Consider the following 24710-nt stretch of genomic DNA (forward strand, 5'->3'; position numbering starts at 1 on the left):
ATGTAGTCCTGTGGAACGGCTTGCCATGCCATTTCCACCTGGCGCCTCAGTTGGACCAGCGTTCGTGCTGGACGTGCAGACCGCGTGAGACGACGCTTCATCCAGTCCCAAACATACTCAATGGGGGACAGATCCGGAGATCTTGCTGGCCAGGGTAGTTGACTTACACCTTCTAGAGCACGTTGGGTGGCACGGGATACATGCGGACGTGCATTGTCCTGTTGGAACAGCAAGTTCCCTTGCCGGTCTAGGAATGGTAGAACGATGGGTTCGATGACGGTTTGGATGTACCGTGCACTATTCAGTGTCCCCTCGACGATCACCAGTGTTGTACGGCCAGTGTAGGAGATCGCTCCCCACACCATGATGCCGGGTGTTGGCCCTGTGTGCCTCGGTCGTATGCAGTCCTGATTGTGGCGCTCACCTGCACGGCGCCAAACACGCATACGACCATCATTGGCACCAAGGCAGAAGCGACTCTCATCGCTGAAGACGACACGTCTCCATTCGTCCCTCCATTCACGCCTGTCGCGACACCACTGGAGGCGGGCTGCACGATGTTGGGGCGTGAGCGGAAGACGGCCTAACGGTGTGCGGGACCGTAGCCCAGCTTCATGGAGACGGTTGCGAATGGTCCTCGCCGATACCCCAGGAGCAACAGTGTCCCTAATTTGCTGGGAAGTGGCGGTGCGGTCCCCTACGGCACTGCGTAGGATCCTACGGTCTTGGCGTGCATCCGTGCGTCGCTGCGGTCCGGTCCCAGGTCGACGGGCACGTGCACCTTCCACCGACCACTGGCGACAACATCGATGTACTGTGGAGACCTCACGCCCCACGTGTTGAGCAATTCGGCGGTACGTCCACCCGGCCTCCCGCATGCCCACTATACGCCCTCGCTCAAAGTCCGTCAACTGCACATACGGTTCACGTCCACGCTGTCGCGGCATGCTACCAGTGTTAAAGACTGCGATGGAGCTCCGTATGCCACGGCAAACTGGCTGACACTGACGGCGGCGGTGCACAAATGCTGCGCAGCTAGCTCCATTCGACGGCCAACACCGCGGTTCCTGGTGTGTCCGCTGTGCCGTGCGTGTGATCATTGCTTGTACAGCCCTCTCGCAGTGTCCGGAGCAAGTATGGTGGGTCTGACACACCGGTGTCAATGTGTTCTTTTTTTTCCATTTCCAGGAGTGTATTTAGTTCCCATCCAGGGGCGTAGCGAACGTAACTGGCGCCCGGCGCACTGCACATAATTAGCGACCCCCTCTCCCTCCTCGGCGATAGTGGTACCACACTACAATTTACTGGCGCCCCGTTCCCCTCGAGAAACACATATAGTAATGTAACAAATAACCTTGTTTCTCTTGGAGACCTTTCGCGCATCTCTGCAAGTGGCTGGCAGGGCATGATAGACCGTCTCGACCTCTCCGTCCCCAAGCCCCGCTAGGCCGTTGTTTCTATCTGCTCTGCCAGATGTAATGCACTAAGCCGGCCGAAGTGGCCGAGCGGTTAAAGGCGCTACAGTCTGGAACCGCACGACCGCTACGGTCGCAGGTTCGAATCCTGCCTCGGGCATGGATGTGTGTGATGTCCTTAGGTTAGTTAGGTTTAAGTAGTTCTAAGTTCTAGGGGACTTATGACCACAGCATTTGAGTCCCATAGTGCTCGGAGCCATTTGAACCATTTTTTGTAATGCACTAATAGTTACTTGCTAAAGCTATGCATATAAAAATCTAGGATGCATTACATTAGATACACGGTTGATTCCATTAAGCTTACTAAAGAGGTACTCGAGAACGTGTAAAATGCTAGAAAAATAAATATTACGGGTAATTACAGAAGAACTAATATGTAAATTTTTCTAAAACTGGAAATCATTCATTAAAAGCCACAGAACTGATATGCCCATTTTTTCACTAAAATCTGCCTTTTAAATCTTTCTTTTTTACGCTAGTTCTGATTCGATTAAGTAGCACAATGACATCTTGTAGCCGGATTACCGAGTTTTAACACTCGGTTAGTCTCGCTGTTGGCAGAGGGTTTACATCTGTCCAAACGTTGGTAAAGGTCTGAATAAACTTTTGGCGTGCAATTTGTTGTCTTTATGGTTCACACTGTGTCCATATTTCTACAGTTGTTGACTGTTGGGATGTTCAAGATTTTGAAAAGATATACCTTATGGATATAGGCTATAGGCCTACCAGCCAGTGATATTCTTATGCCTGTTTCTCTTCGCAGGCCGAACGAACCCAACACGCAATATCACGCGCACGGCAGGTGAGCCAAAGCAGAATGTGCTGACCTCACAAGGGAACCTCCCCATCGCACCCCCCTCAGATTTAGTTATAAGTTGGCACAGGGATAGGCCTTGAAAACTAAACACAGATCAATCGAGAAAACAGGAAGAAGTTGTGTGGAACTATGAAAAAAATAAGCAAAATATACAAACTGAGTAGTCCATGTGCAAAGTAGCCAACATCTAGGAGAGTGTCAGCTGACGAGCGCCGTGGTCCCGTGGTTAGCGTGAGCAGCTGCGGAACGAGAGGTTTTTGGTTCAAATCTTCTCTCGAGTCAAAAGTTTAATTTTTTATTTTCAGACAATTATTAAAGTTCAGGCACTCACACATAATCAACTTCGCTCTCCAAAATTCCAGGACATGTTTAGATTTGCTTGGACATATGCAGGATTTGACGGTCTACACACGGAAACATTTGAAAACGTAAAAAACGTATGTTTTGACAGAGCACAGGGAAAACTGTGCGTCTGTGAAACTGTTGCATTCATTTGTTGCAGTTTATGTGACAAACTCTTATGTTTTCATCACTTTTTTGGGAGTGATTATCACATCCACAAGAAAACCTAAATCAGGCAAGGTAGAAGAATCTTTTTACCCATTCGCCAAGTGTGCAAGTTAGGTGGGTCGACAACATATTCCTGTCATGTGACGCACATGCCGTCACCAGTGTCGTATAGAATATATCAGACGTGTTTTCCTGTGGAGGAATCGGTTGACCTATGACCTTGCGATCAAATGTTTTCGGTTCCCATTGGAGAGGCACGTCCTTTCGTCTACTAATCGCACGGTTTTGCGGTGCGGTCGCAAAACACAGACACTAAACTTATTACAGTGAACAGAGACGTCAATGAATGAACGGTCAGATCGTAACTTTGCGAAAATAAAGAAAGTAAAATTTTCACTCGAGGGAGGACTCGAACCAAGGGCCTTTCGTTCCGTATTTGCTCACTGTAACCACGGGACCACGCCGCTCCTCAACCCACATTGTCCTTGATGTTGCATATGTTGCACATGGACTATTCAGTTTGTATATTTTTTTAATTTTTTCATAGTTTCACACAACTTCTTCCTGTTTTCTCGATTGATCTGTGTTCAGTTTTTCAAGGCCTATCCACTGCGTCAATTTATAACTAAATCTGAGGGGGGTGCGATGGGGAGGTTCCCTTGTCAGGATGCTAACCCGACCCAACGGATTCGCACGCCGCTCCTACCCGAGTTGGCAGTTACTTTGTGCTGCGGTTTCGATAGGAAAGAACCACTAGTTTGACGTAATGTAAACTTAGGGAGAAGATTGTGCAATTAAGAAGGCTGAGCACTTGGTTGCTATCATAGGTGCCAAACTCTAAGGCTGTTTACTGACAATTCCTGTAGGTTAAGCACGTTTAAGGTTGAATTCCTTCCCCCCCACCCCAAAAAAAAAAAATACTGCGTGTAAGTGATTATTAACAAACAATTGCAAATACCCATGTGATTCTATTTCTATTTAAAATGGTCCAGATTTTAGGACAAAGTGTCTGGCTAAATATAACGCCGAGTCCGACCCTTCTGTTTTTGGTGCAAATGGCTCTGAGCACTATGGGACTTAACATCTGAGGTCATCAGTCCCCTAGGTCTTAGAACTAATTAAACCTAACTAACCTAGGGACATCACACACATCCATGCCCGAGGTAGGATTCGAACCTGCGACCGTAGCGGTCGGGCGGTTCCAGACTGAAGCGCCTAGAACCGCATGGCCACTGCGACCGGCTTCTGTTTTTGGACCTGGCAACGTTGTTTGTAAAGCTGGAATGAATAGAGCAGGTGCACCAGTCCGCACACGTAAGATGACTTCAAGTGCAGTACCTGGATTCCACATGGGGAACAGTTCGTTCGTCTTTATTTTTGATTGATTACAATTTCATATTGTACCGCCACGCAGGTTACAGGACACTTCGCTTGGGCTAATGCGAGGCGGCGCTTCTGCCAGAGGTGCCGGCCAGATTGAGCGTGGCCGCCCGAGCGCCGCAGCCAGCAGCCGCCGAGTGTCCAGGTGCTTTGTCTAGCGGCAATGCTATGCAAATAAGTGCTGCTGGGGTGCGGCGCAGCGGCGTAATTAGAAGCGGGAGAGGGCAGCGCGCTAGGCTGGCAGGGCTGAGGCCCTGCCGCCAGCTCCCCGGCCCGCCCCGTTGCCCGGTGCGGCACAAAGGTGTTGCGCGGCGAGCACAAAGGGCAGGTATTGTGAGCCGGCGGCAGGCGAGAGGGGCCGCAGCGGGCACTGCAGTGGCTGCTGGGGCTGCCCGCTCCGCTCCAGGTGTCGGCGCGCTGCGGCCACAGCTGCTGGGCTCGCCTCCTCTTCAGTCAAACACCTCCTGCCGCCGCAGCCGCGCTCGCAAGAGCTCGCCAGGCATGCAGTGTCAACGGGATCAAAACAGTGGCTTACTGGGACGGATCCTGACAGGAAATCACGAATCCAGTCGCACAACTGAGACGATACCCCATAGGCCTGCAGCACGGTTACAAGCGACTTCTAATCAAGCTGCGGGCCTATGGGGTATCGTCTCAGTTGTGCGACTGGATTCGTGATTTCCTGTCAGGAAGGTCGCAGTTCGTAGTAATAGACGACAGATCATCGAGTAAAACTGAAGTGATATCAGGTGTTCCCCAGGGAAGCGTCCTAGGACCTCTGCTGTTCCTGATCTGTATAAATGACATGGGTGACAATCTGAGCAGTTCTCTTAGGTTGTTCGCAGATGATGCTGTAATTTATCGCCTAGTAAGGTCATCCGAAGACCAGTATCAGTTGCAAAGCGATTTAGAAAAGATTGCTGTATGGTGTGGCAGGTGGCAGTTGACGCTAAATAACGAAAAGTGTGAGGTGATCCACATGAGTTCCAAAAGAAATCCGTTGGAATTCGATTACTCGATAAATAGTACAATTCTCAAGGCTGTCAATTCAACTAAGTACCTGGCTGTAAAAATTACGAACAACTTCAGATGGAAAGACCACATAGATAATATTGTGGGGATGGCGAGCCAAAGGTTGCATTTCATTGGCAGGACACTTAGAAGATGCAACAAGTCCACTAAAGAGACAGCTTACACTACACTCGTTCGTCCTCTGTTAGAATATTGCTGCGCGGTCTGGGATCCTTACCAGGTGGGATTGACGGAGGACATCGAAAGGGTGCAAAAAAGGGCTGCTAGTTTTGTATTATCACGTAATAGGGGAGAGAGTGTGGCAGATATGATACGCGAGTTGGGATGGAAGTCATTAAAACAAAGACGTTTCTTTTCGCGGCGAGATCTATTTACGAAATTTCAGTCACCAACTTTCTCTTCCGTATGCGAAAATATTTTTTTGAGCCCAACCTACATAGGTAGGAATGTTCATCAAAATAAAATAAGAGAAATCAGAGCTTGAACAGAAAGGTTTAGGTGTTCGTTTTTCCCGCGCGCTGTTCGGGAGTGGAATGGTAGAGAGATAGTATGATTGTGGTTCGATGAACCCTCTGCCAAGCACTTAAATGTGAATTGCGGAGTAATCATGTAGATGTAGATGTAGATCCTGGATTCGGTTCGGTGGGTAAGGGCTATATTTGTAGACTTTCACGGCCGGAAATATCATGTCCATTATAATTATCCGGACTGTTATGTCATGGTTGGTTGACGAATTCTGTGTCAGTTCGCAACGTTTCGTCTCCGACTGCGGGAGACATCTTCAAGGGGGTCCGTAGCTCGATGGAAGGTCCAACACACCCACTGGCTCGCTACTGACTCAATAGCGAGCCAGTGGGTGTGTTGGACCTTCCATCGAGCTACGGACGCCCTTGAAGATGTCTCCCGCAGTCGGAGTCGAAACGTTGGGAATTGACACAGAATTCATCAACCGACCACGGCATAACAGCCCGGATAATTATAATGGACAAGGGGTATATTTGTTTACTGGCTCTTCTCTCCTCCACCCCTAATACAATTTGCTGGCATCCCCACATTTAACGTGGACAATAATAACAAAAAAATATGAGCAATACATATTGAAACACATAAATGCGAAAATTGTCTGTTACGCTTTCACGACTAAACAGCTCAACCACGAAATGTGGTGTGGAGGTAGCGTGAACCCAAAGGAAGAAAATGGCTCTGAGCACTATGGGACTTAACAGCTATGGTCATCAGTCCTGTAGAACTTAGAACTACTTAAACCTAACTAACCTAAGGACACCCAGCCATCACGAGGCAGAGAAAATCCCTGACCCCGCCGGGAATCGAACCCGGGAACCCTGGCGTGGGAAGCGAGAACGCTACCGCACGGCCACGAGCTGCGGACCCCAAAGGAAGAACATAGGCTACTGTTGAAAGGGTATAGTACAAGATATTAATTGGTCTGAAGAACATAACTCGAATGAGGGAAACATATGTACTCTTTGAACATTATCATGAACTGCTGGAAAAAAAGAAAGTAGTACACGTGGAAAGAGCAGGTCGAATTTGATTCGATGACCGACCATGTCACCTGAGGAGATAGGAAATGTGCTGACAATCGTCTCAACGTCGTCCTCGAACACATAGCTTACTATATATGACGGTAGTATCTGTTCCCGAAAGAACAGTTACCGTTGATGACAATGCAGCTTTGCTAGAATGAAATGATAATAAAATGGACACCCTAGCTGCAACCAGGCGTTGATATACTTCATTGGGGACATGTTGAAAATGTGTGCCCCGACCGCGACTCGATACCGGGATCTGCTTACATGGCAGACGCTCCATCCATCTGAGCTACCGAGGGCACACATTTTCAACATGTCCCCAATGAAGTATATCAACGCCAGGCTGCAGCTAGGGTGTCCATTTAATTATCACTTCAGATAGCTTACTGCTGTAGCTACTAGAGCACCATCTGTGTCTACCCTTTAATAGGGAATGTTCACAGCCAGAAGGTTCAATGTGGAGCAAAGTGTGAAGCAAGCAGGCAACCATGCCACGGAGACGCACTCGTGCTTCCAACAACCATTTGAGCGGGGTTGTAAGTGGTCAAATTGTGGCCCTCCCACTAGCAGGATGGTCCTTTCGGAGAATTGCCACACAAGTTGGACGTGCTGCGTCGGTTGTGCAACGATGCTGGTATCAGTCGACACGTGAAAGTTCTCATGCCCGTAGATGAGGTTCTGGACGTCAACGCGGCGCAGAAGCCCGTAAGGATCGTCGTATTATAAGGGGCAGTAATGGCAGATTGTACAGCTACCACAGCACAGATAAGAGGGCTTGAGAGCCCAGACGTGTCAACACCAACTGCTGCGAACCAGTTGTTAGCAGTGGGACTACGGGCACGCACAACTCTAGCCGGTCTTTCACTCACGCCATAGCATCGAAGTTTACGACTCGACTCGCGCTGTGAGGGGATCACTAACAAGGGAACCTCCCCATCGCATCCCCCTCAGATTTAGTTATAATTTAGCACAGTGGATAGACCTTGAAAAACTGAACACAGATCAATCGAGAAAACAGGAAGAAGTTGTGTGGAACTATGAAAAAATAAGCAAAATATACGAACTGAGTAGTCCATGGGTAACATAGGCAACATTAAGAGTGGTTTGAGCACAGGAGGGCCGTGGTCCCGTGGTTAGCGTGAGCAGCTGCGGAGCGAGAGGTCCTTGGTTCAAGTCTTCCCTGGAGCGGAAATTTTACTTACTTTATTTTTGCAAAGTTATGATCTGTCCTTTCGTTCATTGATGTCTCTGTTCACTGTAATAAGTTTAGCGTCTGTGTGTTGCGACCACACCGCAAAACCGTGCGATTAGTAGACAAAAGGACGTGCCTCTCCGATGGGAACCGAAAATATTTGATAGCAAGGTCATAGGTCAACCGATTCCTCCACAGGAAAACACGTCTGATATATTCTATACGACACTAGTGACGGCATGTGCGTCACATGACAGGAATATGTTGTCGACCCACCTAACTTGCACACTTGGCGAATGGGTAAATAGATTCTTCTACCTTGCCCGATTTAGGTTTTCTTGTGGATGTGATAATCATTTTCAAAAAAGTGATGAAAATATAAGAGTGTGTCACATAAACTGCCACAAATGAATGCAACAGTTTCACAGTCGCACAGTTTTCTCTGTGCTCTGTCAAAACATATGTTTTTAACGTTTTCAAATTTTTGCGTGTGTAGACCGTCAAATCCTGCATATGGCCAAGCAAATCTGAACATGTCCTAGAATTTCGGAGAGCGAAGTTGATTATGTGTGAGTGCCTGAACTTTGATAATTGTCTGAAAATAAGAAATTGAAATATTCACTCGAAGGAAGACTTGAACCAAGGACCTCTCGTTTCGCAGCTGCTCAGGCTAACCACGGGACCACGACGCTCTTGTGCTCACGTCATTCTTAATGTTGCATATATTGCCCATGGACTACTCAGTTTGTATATTTTGCTTATTTTTTCATAGTTCCACACAACTTCTTCCTGTTTTCTCGATTGATCTGTGTTCAGTTTTTCAAGGCCTATCCACTGTGCCAACTTATAACTAAATCTGAGGGGGGTGCGATGGGGAGGTTCCCTTGTAAGAAGATGGAATAGCGGGCTGTGGTCTTCAGCCTGCACTCAAGTGATGGTCGTTTGCGCGTACGACGTAGACCTGGCGAGTGGTGCTCGCAGAGTGCATTCATCAGGACACACAGGCCCCTTCCCAGGCTTTATGGTCTCGGGAGCGATAAGCTACAACTCATGTTCGCGTTTGACGTTTCTACATGGGACGGTAACCAGCGCTCGGTACTTGGAGAAACCGTTGTTCCGCCGTTCTTGCAACAGGAAGGTGATGTACTGTTCCAACAGGATAATGCTCGCTTACACACTGACCGTGAAACTTGAAGGGTTCAGCAAATTTGCAGCTAAGTCCCTCTCCAGCACCGCCTACGGACTCCAATCGAGCGTGTGCGGGATATGATGTGACGAGAAAGGGCTCGTGCGACTCGCCGACTAACAACTCTTACAGAACTACGGGAACAGGTGGAGCAGACGTGGCGTAACGTGTCCCAGGACAGTATTCACCTTGTGTACTGGATGCTAGATTTAGTGCCTGTATTGCCGTCCCTGGAAGCTACATCACTTATTAATACGGGTGTTTCAGCATGGGTCGATACCCGGTACCTCAGAACCGCTTATGCTATTGAACTGCACATGTAATCATTTCATGTAGTCCTGCGTACTGTTAGAACAACAAGTCTTGAGTGAATTGGAAACCTCTAAAAGGGTGCACTGTATTAGTGGAAATACTTTTATTCGTTGAAAGGTAGAAATGTGACAGGACTGGAAATGACAAAAAACAAGTTGTAGAATCGAAGGTTTATTAATCCTTTCATTGTTTAGACAAATAAAAATTTGTCTTCTTCAGAAGGAAATGTATTGACAAAATAAAACAACGTGCTGTCTAGGGCAATAGTGGAGCACCTTCTGCTCCTAGTTCGGTCTGCACAGCATGTGAAACATAGAGTCTTGCGTTTTCGTCTTGTACTGTTGAGTCTCTGATAACTGCATTTGTGTAGGCATTAGTGTTTTTCAGAGATCCAACAGTGAAAACGCAGTGTTTCTGTGGTGCACCTCGGCTGGTGGACCGTGCCTATGTATTGAAATGGTAAAGCACAGTGCGGTCGCTGTGAGCTCTGATTGTATGATAACTGTATTTAAACTATAGAAGTACGTTGACACCTGAAAGTGATCTGACTGCATAATTACTGTTCTCAAACTGAAAAAGCATGGCGAGTCTATGGTGTGGTACAAGTCTGTCATAGCGATGATCCTTGTGATTCTATTGTTAGCGTACCCATATTTCAGTGGATTATGCAGAAGCCTGCTTATGTTCCACGTAGACAGTGTCGGGGGTGTGTGTAGGATGTTGATGATAGTTGGTTGTTGCTACGATTCTAGTGATCAACTGTGCTCTCTGCAAGTGCCCCTTTGCAAAGCTATTTGTTTCCTAAAGCATTTTTTAAAATAATATGAACACATGTATTTTAGGTCAGATCTCTCTTGTATTCTTCTTGTCCCCTTGGAGACATCTGATGCCGACTGTTTTAGAAATCTGTGCGCCAGGTTTTGCCTTGTTTGTTTCTGCATGTGCTTTGGTGTTGTTGACTGTTATTTGATAAAACTGTTCTGGTTAAAAGCCCACGCTTGCACAATACCAAGCCAAATACCATTGTAAATCTGCGTCACAAATGTATTCAAAATCGTTAAAAGATGGCATACCACTCGAAAGAGTGGTAACGCTTCAGTGTTGATTTTTCGCTGTATTAGTTTCGGCAGGAGCCGTCGTCTGCTCCCCTGCCATTACATGGTCCGTGTCTTCGCAAGCAGATAAAGATCCCTCTCACTACAGTCCTGGTGGCATTTTAAGTACTCAAGATTATGTCGAAGAAAAAATACATCAACCCTGAGGTAATATTGCATGCTCCAGGAGACAACTGCGTGTATTTTGATGTACGTCGTTAACACTCTTTCCTTACAACAAGTAGATAAATAAAGCTATCAGTGTCAGCAAGTGATGTGTGGTGTAGTGGTTAAGACAATGTGATGTGTTGTTCCTTTAGACACATCGAAATTAAACACATAGCCAGTTTACAGTTGCCATACACTTCTTTTTACAATCACATGCTGTTAATGAATCCGACAGTAACAACGATTATAATAACAGGCACCTGCCCTACAGAACCAGCAGCAGTACTCAGATTAGAACATTAAGCATGTAAGTGGGACGGACACAGATCTTTCAAAATTTACTCAACCAATTTTCACTTATTATAACAATGTTCATAAAACCACCATTAATCAAATTTAACTGACATAATGAATGCTTCATGACTTACAAGGGGAGGCCGCCAATTGTGAAATTCAGATTCGATTCATACTGCGCATAATAAAAGCTCATGGCCAGAGGTGTAATGTGGCAAAGCACCAAGATGCACTTCTCAGCCGTTGTCGAGAAAATCGACATTTTAAAGAAACCGTTGCGGTGAAATACTTTCTACGATTAATAATTTTCTACAGCGTCGTGGCGCAGCGGTAAGCGCTCGGGTTCGTAATCCGAAGGTCACCGGATTGAATCTCGCGCCATGCAATTTTTTTTATTATTAGTTTTTTGTAATTCAAATATATATATATATATATATATATATATATATATATATATATATATATATATATATATACTATTAATGAATTGCTTATGCATGTTGGTGAAGGCGGATCGCTCTCCAATTGTATCGCCTCCATTTTTACGTTTTTTTAACAGGGTGTACCAAAGCTCTCCCGTCCGCACTGATTTTCGACGATTTTATAAATTGCGCTAGGGACCGCATCTACCTTCTTTCGAAGTTAGCAGGCAACTACGCTGTTATGCGGCGGCTCGTTTCGGCCCATTCAACATCTGTCCTTCAAGTGTAACGAGCGAGTAACGGAGTTTATATTTCATACTTGTCGCAGCAAATTTGTGTTCGTGGGATGTCTATTCTAATTCGAACGTTTGACTTACGCTATACGTATTCGTTTCGGAATACCATTTCTACGTCTTCCGTTAACTATACGTGGTTAGCATTATGAAGACAATTAATAACATTTGTGAAATACAACTTCGTTTGTGGAAAACATAATGATGTTCGAAGTCGCCAGTTTTTCCACGACAAACTACTTTCAACAACTTATTATATGCATAATTGTTGCAACTGATTGCCGGGAATTATATATATATATATATATATATATATATATATATATATATATATATATATATGAATTACAAAAAACAAATACTAAAAAAAAAGGTTGCATGGGGCGAGATTCGATGCGGCAACCGGAATACGAACCCGAGCGCTGACCGCTGCGCCACGACGGTGTAGAAAATTATTAATCGTAGAGAGTATTTCACCGCAACGGTTTCTTCTAACTGTCGATTTTCTCGACAACGGCTGAGAAGTGCATCTTGGTGGTTTGCCACATTACACCTCTGGCCATGAGCTTTTATTATGCGCAGTATGAATCGAATCTGAATTTCACAATTGGCGGCCTCCCCTTGTTAATAGAAACTGGCTTTCACATAACTCATATCAAATTCAATACTGCTTCCAACAACTAAGACATCTTCCATGGACTGATCTGAAGCAATTGTAACAAATTACAAGTATTACCAGATTCATACACTCAACTTAGCTTTTCTTTAGTCTTACTCACAGGTACGAGGTCCACATCCATTTCATGGCCAGAATATAATAATAGCGTATTAAATAGTCTTAAAATGTAGCACTTTCTATTTTCCGTTGAAATTTAGTGATGGACGCGAGCAGACCGAAAGCTTTTACCACACACAGGAGATTCACGGACCAAAAGGTACAGTAGAACTATGCTCAACTTTGAGCCACAATTAAGCTTCCAGAAAACCACAACGCTCCACCGGAAAGATGGAACCGCAGGACACTAACAATGTAACTACAGACACCGATCCAGGTCCTTAAATGTCCCTCTTCCACCGTGATACCCCGATCGGAGTTTGCTCGCGTCGACCACTGCCAATTATCTGAAACATAAACACATGAGCGGCAGAGAATATTCTGGCGCATCAGATACACAATACATATCGGCCCAACTGGTTATAAATAAACATTTAATTATACACGGCACAAATGAACCCAAGCAGACTTAACCTACGTGGCCACTTGAGCAGTAACGGCTCTTGAAATTTGATTAGCCAGTTCTCTAGACAAACAAATAAATTAATAACATAGAAAAAGAAATCACAGACTTACGTATTACTTGGCATGACCTCTATCTACGCATTAAGCACGTCTTCATGTCTATTTGATGTGCGTAGCTAATACTCCCTTAAATTCCATCAACATATCAGGCGGCCAGACCAAATACAGTGACAAGCAACTGAAACAATCAAGATAGTTAACAGCTTTTCGTGTATTAAGATGAACAGATTAACATGAACAGAACCCACCAAGGAACAATTCGACGACTCCAGTTCAGTCACTTTGAGTAACAGGTAACAGATGCGAAGGAAATCTGTCCTTCAAATCTCAAGGTAATCCCAATCACCGTCGGCAGCGGATCTGCTTTCAAACGGCTCAACACGCCGCTGCAGCTGCCCACGCTCCTCTGTCGCACCGACTCGGCCACCCGCCAGCGCCACACGGCACTGTCGCTCGCACAGCTGATACCCCAACGCAAGCCCCTGCAGAGTGCGCGCACCACAGTTACATAGCCATCCGCCAAAGATGCGAAGAAGACAAGCAGGCAACGAAAATCGACTCACAACGATCGGAATGACAATCGATGGAGACTGGCGCCAGCAGCGCACCAGCTCAGGGCTTTGGGGGACATGCAGATTTAGTTTTTCCGTGGTTCCCTTAAATCGCTTATGCCATATGCTGGAATGATTCCTTTCAGAAGGATACAATCGATATCCGAGCCGTGGCGCGCAATGCGAGAGGGTGCTTTTCTTCGACAAGATCGTCGCGAGAATTTCGAGAGGTCGAGTAGAGAAACTAGCCGCGAGAGGTAGGGGTAGCGGCGCGAACCAAGGGACGCTTGCGGACGGCTGTCGCGAGAGGAATTTTCATAAGTGCTGTGTGCCGGCACGGGTTTGGAAACCGGCCCGTAGTCACACTGTAGCTGGTGCCTAGATCGATTACGATTGTCTTTCGCTGAGGTGGAGCTGTGGACTGGTAACATCTCTGCTGATGCCACTGTGTACGCTGCCTGATGGGACCAATTCCGGCGACTGAAAACGGTGGGCCTTGCTGCTCTCCGGACAAATCTGAGAGTAACGAATGTTTGTAAAGCGGCGAGTTGGATCACAAATTGGTTGTGAATGTTTCTCATGAACCGAGATTAATGCTGGAACTGTGTCACAAGTATAGGAGGCTCAAGCATACGTCTGCTTATGACTTTGCCGTATAGCTTTGTCAGATGATTTTGTGGCATAGCTTGGTCAACTGAATTACATGGGCTAATCTGTTAAGTCCACAACTGTAAATGTGTCCTTGCTGTGTCGTGATTGCTGCAATTATATACATTGAACCTTATTAGAGCAGACCTCCAGTAACCTGGTACATTCAGATTTCACTCTCGTCAGATAACATAGTTTAACCTTGTGTCAATGTTTATATGCCAAGCGCCCGTTTCCGCAAAATAAGCTTTCGGTATGGCCAACTATTGCTCCTTAGTAATGTTATAAACTTAGCCGGTTCTAGTGCACTACTTCCCGAATGCTGTTATTGGTCACCTTTCCCTCCACGTTGTTGGGCTGCAATTCAAGTTGTTTATGGCGGTCCATTCAGCTGAACGTAATGGACAGTGTCTTGAAAGGACGATATAAGATAAACATCAACAAAAGTAAAACGAGGATAATGAAATGTAGTCGAATTAAATCGGGTGATATTGCGGGAATTAGATTCTAACATTCTGCGTGGTGTCTCTTTGTTCTAAGTCGTGTCTCCCTACCACTTTCGCGCAACGACGCTCTGAGCGTGTTTTTTAGGGAATTGACTAGTTTGAACCTGGGACCTGTTGCTGGTAAGGAGACGCCAGACCACACATGACATGTAGAATTCAGAAGAGTTCAGTGAGACTAGCGATGATATAACCAAACACTTAATGATTTCAGCGTCAGCTCCACTGCACTCCCTGTAAAAGAATCTTAATACTGACTAAATTTAGTGGAAGGGGTTCAAGGCTTTCCTATTTTTAGTTAGCTGCTAAAATAACGTCGAAAAAGCAGTTAAGTTTAATACAGGATGATAAAAACCAACTGCGTTCAACAAAAATGTGAACGAATATTCCCTGAGTGGGTTTCCAAGTTCTACAATGGATCTAAGGCTGACCTATGCCATATCACATCTATAATCTAGGTTTAAATTAAATTTCACAAAAGAGAAAACTATCAAAATGGTCTACAATGACCCTCAATTATCTTTAATTACTTATCTAACTTGTCGTAAATTACAGTGGCTGATGTGGCTTCTCAATACTTATATAACAGAAAAATCATCGCGTTTGAGATTTTAACTTATGTAGCAAATGTGAACACCATGAGCTTCAATTGACGATCGACACTAGTATTACGTAAAAAGGGGATGTAACAGATGAGACTTCTGCAGTTCTGACTGAAGCCTTATGCGCTCAAAAATGCGGCATCGCGTGCGTTCATTACCTTGTCGGTGTTCGTCAGGGGACGGCGGGCGGCACAGCTCCACACACCTCACCGTCTCGGAAGCAACTCTCTCCTAATTTCTCCTTACTACAAATTACCGAAGTTGGTTAGAAAAAAACTATCTGGCTATGTTTTCATCTGACCAATCAGGGTCTCAGTGTTAACCTACAAAAATTCTGTCTATCCGATGGGAAACGTTATACTTTTCGTGGTGGGGCAATGTTTTTAACGTTTGCAACGTAACAGAGACGCGAAAAAGTATCACGCTAATACTTGCAGCTGGTGTGGCCCTTTTAGTGTTATCTTAAGATCTATACTGTTCTTCTGGAGGGCTCTATCTTTTAACATGGGCTGGGGGTGGTCCTGGTGGTTGGCTGGAGACGTAGGTGTCTGTCCCTTATCGTAGGGCCTTCTAGCTTAACACGGTTCTGCTCTCGGCTTCTGTTCTCGTTTCTTCTCTCGGAACTGCGTCTGTTTCACGGTGGGAAGGTATGACATGCATTTAGGCGTTCTTGTGTTAGTCTGTGGTATTCCATTTGCTCACTCGTTGATCGTATTACTTTGGTTAATTTAATGTCAGGATTTATTCGGAGCTATGTGACATACTGCCGGATTTGCTTATCATGTCAGGGTTTCCATGGAAGGTGTTGGATTTGCCTGACACCATTTTTTATTTTTTATTTTATTTTTTTTTTTTTTGGTCATCAGTCTACTGACTGGTTTCATGCGGCCCGCCACGAATTCCTTTCCTGTGCTAACCTCTTCATCTCAGAGTAGCACTTGCAACCTACGTCCTCAATTATTTGCTTGACGTATTCCAATCTTTGTCTTCCTCTACAGTTTTTGCCCTCTACAGCTCCCTCTAGTACAATGGAAGTCATTCCCTCATGTCTTAGCAGATGTCCTATCATCCTGTCCCTTCTCCTTATCAGTGTTTTCCACATATTCATTTTCTCTCCGATTCTGCGTAGAACCTCCTCATCCCTTACCTTATCAGTCCACCTAATTTTCCACATTCGTCTATAGCACCACATCTCAAATGCTTCGATTATCTTCTGTTCCTGTTTTCCCACAGTCCATGTTTCACTACCATACAATGCTGTACTCCAGACGTACATCCTCAGAAATTTCTTCCTCAAATTAAGGCCGGTATTTGATATTAGTAGACTTCTCTTGGCCAGAAATGCCTTTTTTGCCATAGCGGGTCTGCTTTTGATGTCCTCCTTGCTCCGTCCGTCATTGGTTATTTTACTGCCTAGGTAGCAGAATTCCTTAACTTCATTGACTTCGTGACCATCAATCCTGATGTTAAGTTTCTCGCTGTTCTCATTTCTACTACTTCTCATTACCTTCGTCTTTCTCCGATTTACTCTCAAACCATACCGTGTACTCATTAGACAGTTCATTCCGTTCAGCAGATCATTTAATTCTTCTTCACTTTCACTCAGGATAGCAATGTCATCAGCGAATCGTATCTTTGATATCCTTTCACCTTGTATTTTAATTCCACTCCTGAACCTTTCTTTTATTTCCATCATTGCCTCCTTGATGTACAGATTGAAGAGCAGGGGCGAAAGGCTACAGCCTTGTCTTACACCCTTCTTAATACGAGCACTTCGTTCTTGATCGTCCACTCTTATTATACCCTCTTGGTTGTTGTACGTATTGTATATGACCCGTCTCTCCCTATAGCTTACCCCTACTTTTTTCAGAATCTCGAACAGCTTGCACCATTTTATATTGTCGAACGCTTTTTCCAGGTCGACAAATCCTATGAAAGTGTCTTGATTTTTCTTTAGCCTTGCTTCCATTATTAGCCGCAACGTCAGAATTGCCTCTCTCGTCACTTTACTTTTCCTAAAGCCAAAATAATCGTCACCTAGCGCATTCTCAATTTTCTTTTCCATTCTTCTGTCTATTATTCTTGTAAGCAGCATCGATGCATGAGCTGTTAAGCTGATTGTGCGATAATTCTCGCACTTGTCAGCTCTTGCCGTCTTCGTAATTGTGTGGATGATGCTTTTCCGGAAGTCAGATGGTATGTCGACAGACTCATATATTCTACACACCAACGTGAATAGTCGTTTTGTTGCCACTTACCCCAATGATTTTAGAAATTCTGATGGAATGTTATCCATCCCTTCTGCCTTATTTGACCGTAAGTCCTCCAAAGCTCTTCTAAATTCCGATTCTAATACTGGATCCCCTATCTCTTCTAAATCGACTCCTGTTTCTTCTTCTATCACATCAGACAAATCTTCACCCTCATAGAGGCTTTCAGTGTATTCTTTCCACCTATCTGCTCTCTCCTTTGCATTTAACAGTGGAATTCCCGTTGCACTCTTAATGTTACCACCGTTGCTTTTAATGTCACCAAAGGTTGTTTTGACTTTCCTGTATGCTGAGTCTGTCCTTCGGACAATCATATCTTTTTCGATGTCTTCACATTATTCCTGCAGCCATGTCGTCTTAGCTTCCCTGCACTTCCTATTTATTTCATTCGTCAGCGACTTGTATTTCTGTATTCCTGATTTTCCCGGAACATCTTTGTACTTCCTCCTTTCATCAATCAACTGAAGTATTTCTTCTGTTACCCATGGTTTCTTCGCAGCTACCTTCTTTGTACCTATGTTTTCCTTCCCAACTTCTGTGATGGCCGTTTTTAGAGATGTCCATTCCTCTTCAACTGTACTGCCTACTGCGCTATTCCTTATTGCTGTATCTATAGCGTTAGAGAACTTCAAACGTATCTCGTTATTCCTTAGTACTTCCGTATCCCACTTCTTTGCGTATTGATTCTTCCTGACTAATGTCTTGAACTTCAGCCTACTCTTCATCACTACTATATTGTGATCTGAGTCTATATCTGCTCCTGGGTACGCCTTACAATCCAGTATCTGATTTCGGAATCTCTGTCTGACCATGATGTAATCTAATTGAAATATTCCCGTATCTCGCGGCCTTTTCCAAGTATACCTCCTCCTCTTGTGATTCTTGAACAGGGTATTCGCTATTACTAGCTGAAACTTGTTACAGAACTCAATTAGTCTTTCTCCTCTTTCATTCCTCGTCCCAAGCCAATATTCTCCGGTAACCTTTTCTTCTACTCTTTCCCCTACAACTGCATTCCAGTCGCCCATGACTATTAGATTTTCGTCCCCCTTTACATACTGCATTACCCTTTCAATATCCTCATACACTTTCTCTATCTGTTCATCTTCAGCTTGCGACGTCGGCATGTATCCCTGAACTATCGTTGTCGGTGTTGGTCTGCTGTCGATTCTGATTAGAACAACCCGGTCACTGAACTGTTCACAGTAACACACCCTCTGCCCTACCTTCCTATTCATAACGAGTCCTACACCTGTTATACCATTTTCTGCTGCTGTTGATATTACCCGATACTCATCTTACCAGAAATCCTTGTCTTCCTTCCACTTCACTTCACTGACCCCTACTATATCTAGATTGAGCCTTTGCATTTGCCTTTTCAGATTTTATAGTTTCCCTACCACGTTCAAGCTTCTGACATTCCACGCCCCGACTCGTAGAACGTTATCCTTTCGTTGATTATTCAATCTTTTTCTCATGGTAACCTTCCCCTTGGCAGTCCCCTCCCGGAGATCCGAATGGGGGACTATTACGGAATCTTTTGCCAATGGAGAGATCATCATGACACTTCTTCAATTACAGGCCACATGTCCTGTGGATACACGTTACGTGTCTTTAATCCAGTGGTTTCCATTGCCTTCTGCATCCTCATGTGGTTGATCATTGCTGATTCTTCCTCCTTTAGGGGCAATTTCCCACCCCTAGGACAAGAGAGTGCCCTGAACCTCTATCCGCTCCTCCGCCCTCTTTGACAAGGCCGTTGGCAGAATGAGGCTGACTTCTTATGCCGGAAGTCTTCGGCCGCCAATGCTGATTATTTACCAAAATTTAGGCCGAAGACGTTTTGATTATGAATCAAAGACGCTACCCCTAGACCACGGGTCGCCTGACACCTTACAAGATTACAAAATGAGATGCTTAAAGTAGTAAATGAGTTTTGCTATTTGGGGAGCAAAATAACTGATGATGGTCGAAGTAGAGAGGATATAAAATGTAGACCGGCAATGGCAAGGATAGCGTTTCTGAAGAAGAGAAATTTGTTAACATCAAGTATAGATTTACGTGTCAGGAAGTCGTTTCTAAAAGTATTTGTATGGAATGTAGCCATGTATGGAAGTGAAACGTGGACGATGAATAGTTTGGACAAGAAGAGAATAGAAACTTTCGAAATGTGGTGCTACAGAAGAATGCTGAAGATTAGATGGGTAGATCACATAACTAATGAGGAGGTATTGAATAGAATTGGAGAGAAGAGAAATTTGTGGCTCAACTTGACTAGAAGAAGGGATCGGTTTGTAGGGCATATTCTGAGGCATCAAGGGATCACCAATTTAGTATTGGAGGGCAGCGTGGAAGGTAAAAATCGTAGAGGGAGACCAAGAGATGAATACACTAAACAGATTCAGAAGGATGTAGGTTGCAGTAGGTACTGGGAGATGAAGAAGCTTGGACAGGAAAGAGTAGCATGGAGAGCTGCATCAAACCAGTCTCTGGACTGAAGACCACAACAACAACATGGCGGTCCAAGTGGTTTGGGTCGATCATTTGATGAAGGAAGGAAATTGCCCAATGCAGTAACCGTATTTGTAATATTGCTGTGACAAAGGATAACGGGTTGGCGCCTTGGTCTTGATTATTATGGACTAAGTTATGTACATAACTTTCATGTTAAAGTTATTACGTTTAAAGGTTTCTGTTAAAGTGCCTCGCTTAATTTGCTTTCCACTTTGCAACTGAACTGTATTTAAGATCGCGGCTAGCCGTATTTTCTTACATTCTGTGCGAATGCACGAAACTCACATAATCCAGTTTTAATCTTTGTAAATTATTACCTGTTAGTTATTAAACGTTGGTTTTACGATTGTAGCCAGTTGCGTGTGTTAGGAAATGATTGTTTCTTAAATGAAGTGACTAATGGTCTTCTTTGTGTTGGTATTCGTGATGTTATAAATTTAATCAGTCATTTGCTTACCGTTAGTATTTCTCAGCCTTAAGTTTTAGCACGAATTCGGGGAATTGTTAGTAGTTCAAGATGTTCATTGCTTTAATAATTATTACATATGTAAACGAAACAACTTACTTAAAATACCACTATTCTGAGTATTTTCCTGATATTTGTTAAAGCTACTTATGATGCAGTATGCTTAAGAAAAATTTTACCTTCTTTAAGGAGATCATTACTTAATCGTTTATGGTTTTAATAGATCATTATTTTAAATCTATCTGAGATTGTTCAAACTGAGTGAGATGTAAAAAAATTATCTCTTTCTTAAGATATCATTATCATAAATACATGCACTTATTTAAGGTTACCAACTGTTAAATAAATTTTATGTCAAGAATTTTAAGCTGTGAATGGTGTTGCTGTTGTGTTGGCCGTGGTTTCTCTTTCCACGCCGCAGTCTTTGTGCTGGCCTTTATCCTCCCCCTGGTAAAACTCGTTTCAGTATCCTTTTCCCATCCAAGCTCGTACTCCGTTCACAATGACCTAGTCGTGGACGGGACACTAAATCCTAGTCTTTCTTTCTTCCCTCTATGTTATTAGTAGACACATGATTTCTCAACATACTGAGCTGCAAAGCTGGTATACCGATACCATACCTTACTGGCAGCTAGTTTCGATATTGATGTCAGTAACTACTTCAACTCGGAAGTACTCTAAAACATTTTAGTCGTCCGCTGCACACAACTGAGGTATCAATTTTTGTGTGGTGTTGTAGGTAGAGGTTCGGTATAGGTATTGTTCTGTGCTCCCAGCAAGCTCTTATCCGTAAGAAGTTAAACTTAACATTGATCAGATTAATATATAGAATCTGCATCCGACGGTGGGGCTGGTAATTCCAAAATCGATAAATCAATAAAGAAATTGAAAACCATTCTTGCAGCCCGCATCTCGTGGTCGTGCGGTAGCGTTCTCGCTTCCGACGCCCGGGTTCCCGGGTTCGATTCCCGGCGGGGTCAGGGATTTTCTCTGCCTCGTGATGGCTGGGTGTTGTGTGCTGTCCTTAGGTTAGTTAGGTTTAAGTAGTTCTAAGTTCTAGGGGACTTATGACCACAGCAGTTGAGTCCCATAGTGCTCAGAGCCATTTGAACCATTTGAACCATTCTTGCAGCCAGAGGCTAATTTATTTATACTCTCAGTTGTTCATATCGTTTAAGCTGTGGAAACATGCGTGGACGGAAACCTCATATATTATCAGTGTAATTGTTCCTTAAATGGAAAGTGCCTTGATATCAGATTAATAAGCAAAAAGTAAAATTCCATCACAGTGAGCGTGCCGGATCTCGGAAAATATGCAATAGGAAATGAAAGAGTGCGCAATGCAATGATACGAATTTGTCAAGGTGCAACAGAGATGAAACTGTCATAAACGAAAATACACAAGTAAAGAACAGGACGAGAAAAAATAAAACAGTCGGAGTCACGATTCCAGAGCAATAAAGTACTGAACCGCACAAACATTCATACAACATGCGAGTGTAGACGTGTCACGGGTGAATATCATTTCGAGTATTGTGCAAGTTACTCTTTAATTGTCATTAGGAATGAATCCGTCCTTAGACAATGAGACACTGGGATCACAAAACGAAAAGGCTGTTAGCTTCACGCGCGTCTAAGATGTAAGATGTATGTACTTAAGAACGAAAAGTGTTGTTTAGTCTTTCTATAAGGGCATATCAGAAATCGTTTTACAATCTTTGGGGACGGACGCTTCACACCAGCGTAAGGAGTAGGGTCCATAGAAAACTCGGCACGAAATTCCTATGTTTTTGGGTTATGAATGAAACAACGTTTTACATAGTTCACAGGTCTTAAGGTTGTATCAAATGGTCGAAGGTTTCTCCACTTTACCTGTCTTAAAAGTTCCTCAGAATTGCATCCGAACAAACGCCTCTCACTAGACACCCCCAAATCAGCAATATGAAGTGCTCATGTACAGATGAAAGTATGTCTGTATTTGTTTCGCATTACGCTGTTGTCGTGGTCTTTGGTTTGATGAAGCTCCCCCAAGCTACTCTACCCTGTGCAAGCCTGTTTATCGCAGAATAAATACTGCAACCTACATCCATTTGATTCTGCTTACTGTACTCAGCCCATGCTCTCTCCTCTAGAATTTTTGTCCCGCATTGGTGTGTGGGTACTACGGTACCACTTCGTGTGCTCGACTGAACACATTAGGAATGGCGGGAACATGTGGGCGAGGGGCGGGGGCGGGGACGGGGGTGAATTGAGCATTGTTTGTTTAAGACATTTTTAAATGTTTTAGGCGACAAAGTTATTGTTATTACAAATGCAGATAGAGCACCATGTAATAATTATGAATGAAAGTGATTTTAACAAGGAAAAGCACTATTTCATTAGAAGGAACATAACGCAGGATCATTAAAACTTACAAGACAGGTAAAGGAATGTGGCTGTTCTTACAAGATTCGTTTAAGTTTTATCCAGATGTCCTAATAAAAAGTTTTTTTTGTGATCACCAACAGCGCGTGCAGTGGGTCAAGGAGCCTAGCTGCCGGGTCAACCAGAAGAAGCACGCAAGAGGTCCGCCCAGGCCACGCAGGCACACGCCAAGGCTGTCGTAAGGGACCAGATTATAATGGACTTCTATAACGCACAAAAACACGGAAATGGAAATGAAGCGTTTGACGTCATTGGCCGGGAGGCCCGTTGCGGGGCAGGTCCGGCCGCCATAGTGCAGGTCTTATTGCTTTCGACGCCACACTGGGCGAACTGCGCGCCGGATGGGGATGACATGACGATGAAAACAACACAACACCCAGTCCCTGAGCGGAAAAAACCTCCGACACAGCAGGGACTCGAACCCGGGCCTGTAGGGCGACAATCCGTCACGCTGACCACTTTTTTTTTTTCCTCCTCACAGCCATCTCGCCTGTATCGTTCCGACTGGCGTGCCGGCACTACCATCTGAGCTTGCCCGCGAAAGGCAAACGTCTCGAGGTTGAGTCTCGGTCCGCCACACGGTTTTTATCTACCAGGCAATTGCTCATAATGTGTCTTTATGTGGTTTCCCGAGAGGCTACGACACAGCTCGGTCGTTTTTGCATTCCGGTGGAGCGCAACAAATAACGTCTGTAGTGTACTGCTCGTCCACTGCCACTGAGGTGATCGATAGTGGTTAAATATGTTACAGCATAAAACTTCAGGTCAGGGTCGAAAAACTATGGTGTACGGTAATACATCATTTCCCGGCCGCCCGTGTGTGATAGCCCTGTTTGCTACTGTAGACGTCTCAGCCAGCTTACGGCTGCAGGGGCAAGGGCGTTTTTATTTTATTTTTTATTTATTTATTGTTCCGTGGGACCACATTAAGGAGAAGTCTCCATGGTCATGGAACGAGTCAATACATGAAATTATAACACGATTGTAGAAACAGATAAAATGAAATATAAGAAACATATTCGGGCGACAAGTCGTTAGTTTAAATAAAGAAAATCAAGAATGTAACACTGGAATTTGCTTAATTTTTTAGCTCTTCCAGGAGCTCCTCGACAGAATAGAAGGAGTGAGCCATGAGGAAACTCTTCAGTTTAGACTTAAAAGTGTTTGGGCTACTGCTAAGAGTTTTGAGTTCTTGTGGTAGTTTATTGAAAATGGATGCAGCAGAATACTGCACTCCTTTCTGCACAAGAGTCAAGGAAGTGCATTCCACATGCAGATTTGATTTCTGCCTAGTATTAACTGAGTGAAAGCTGCTAACTCCCTGATTCCCGTATATGAGCTGTGACTGGGGCAGACTAGCCTCGTCTCAAGGGCGAATAATTCCTGTAACGACCTATGTTTTCCAACACTGGCAGACAAAATGTTAAAAGTCCTAGAAGAAAACAGCACCTTACAGAAGCAGCATTAGTTCACACGTGCCATCACTGATGATTTTTTTTTTGTTATTACTATCGAAAACAGTCTTGAAACTTCCTGGCTGATTAAAACTGTGTGCCCGACCGAGACTCGAACTCGGTACCTTTGCCTTTCGCGGGCAACTGCTCTACCAACTTTTTTTTTTTTTTTTTTTTCGTGCGCGAACCCGTATCCTTACATACGACATTCCTGCCCGCTTTTTTTTTTTTTTTACATTCGGTGTAACAA

This window comes from Schistocerca nitens, chromosome 6 (genome assembly GCF_023898315.1).
Source record: "Schistocerca nitens isolate TAMUIC-IGC-003100 chromosome 6, iqSchNite1.1, whole genome shotgun sequence".
Lineage (NCBI taxonomy): Eukaryota > Metazoa > Arthropoda > Insecta > Orthoptera > Acrididae > Schistocerca > Schistocerca nitens.